This window comes from Choristoneura fumiferana, chromosome 9 (genome assembly GCF_025370935.1).
Source record: "Choristoneura fumiferana chromosome 9, NRCan_CFum_1, whole genome shotgun sequence".
NCBI lineage: Eukaryota > Metazoa > Arthropoda > Insecta > Lepidoptera > Tortricidae > Choristoneura > Choristoneura fumiferana.
Genome location: NC_133480.1, coordinates 1,900,988 through 1,902,559, shown reverse-complemented (window position 1 = coordinate 1,902,559; position 1,572 = coordinate 1,900,988).

The following is a 1,572-nucleotide window of genomic DNA, read 5'->3' as shown; positions in this document are numbered from 1 at the left end:
TAATAAACTGACTAACTGACTGTTGATATATCAACGCACAGCCCAACGCTGCACCTAGAGACCTACTTTATGCCCCTGGTTACCGAAGTACTCGTCAAGACGACAAACGAGTCCAAACTCGATGTGGTCGTGTCGGTTATCACAGAGTTCCTATGGTCATCCGCTAGCTTTATCATCAGATCAACTCCATGTTATAATATAATATTGCATTGTCATCGGATTTAAGTATACATGCGTGTAAAATTCAGCTCAATCGGTTGAAGATATCCACTTCAAATTTGAGTTGAAAGATTCCACCAGCAACATAGTTACATTACTGCAAATAATATAATGCTTGTAATAAGTTTTTGTTAAAATTTAATTTTTAATACAAGCTTTTTGCCGAATGCTACTTTTTGTTGACTGTTTTGAATTGTCGTCTAAACTACATATCTGTACCAAATTTCAAGTCGGTACTTTTAACTATTGAGGAGTTCCTCCTGCAGAGACGATTCTGACGGAACCACCAAGTTGTCACTACAGATTATTGTATTGTCCAAATTTACATAAGTATGCCAAATTCAAGTCGATCAGACCACTGGAAGTGGGTCAAATTTAGCTTCGAAGATTTGACCCAAACAAACAATAAATAAATAAATAAGCAAACAGGGCAAGCTACAGAAAAGCTTCTAAAAATATCGCCGAAATGTAAGCACTTGTGCAAGTATTTCGAATAAAAACAATTTGAATTCTCATCCTCCTTGGTTCTGGCTGTTGCTTCTAAAACCATTGCCAGCGCACGCCGCGCGCAGCTCAAAAAAAAATTGCAGGCTGTCTGTCAGCACAGTTCATTCGGGGAAATTCGGCGGACATCGTATGTTTGTGTAATTAAATAATAAGAAGCTCGACTAGTGTGAATAAATTGTAAACTGTATTATAAACCTTGTAAACTGTTTAAAATACTTAGTATGATTTTTTAGTGTAAAACATAGGTAAACATAGTGATTAATACGGTGTAGATTTGGCGAGCGCTTTATCAAGTTGGCTTCATTGAGGTTTGTGGGTTCATAAATTGCTTATTAATTTTGCACAAAACGAATAAAACCACACAGTCAGACAGTCAGTACATTATATTATCGAAGCTTTATAAAAACATAATTAAAATCGCAAACTTCAAGGTAAATATTCAAACGACATAGCTACCCGTTGCTAGGCGACTCGGTAAATAAAATAAGAGTGACGGCAACTCACTACACTTTTGTTCCATGTCTGTTGTTTATCTGTTTCGTTTACTGATATGCTTTCCTGTGCGTGTGACAAAGACAAGGCATTTGTCAATGTTGTGGAATTCGGCAACGTTTATCTTTTAATTAGCAATTTAGAAATGCTTTAAAATTAATTAAATCAATATTTCTCCTGATTATTAGAATTTAATAGAAAAAACAACAAATACTCGCTGAAAGTATGATATTCCATCAGATTTGTTCGTTTTCGCGAGTGATTTTTTGCACTTTTTAATGAACGCACGTGGGCATCGTTACGCTTGGCACTGACAACAGTACTGAGAAAAAAGAAGGCACATTTACCAAAGTG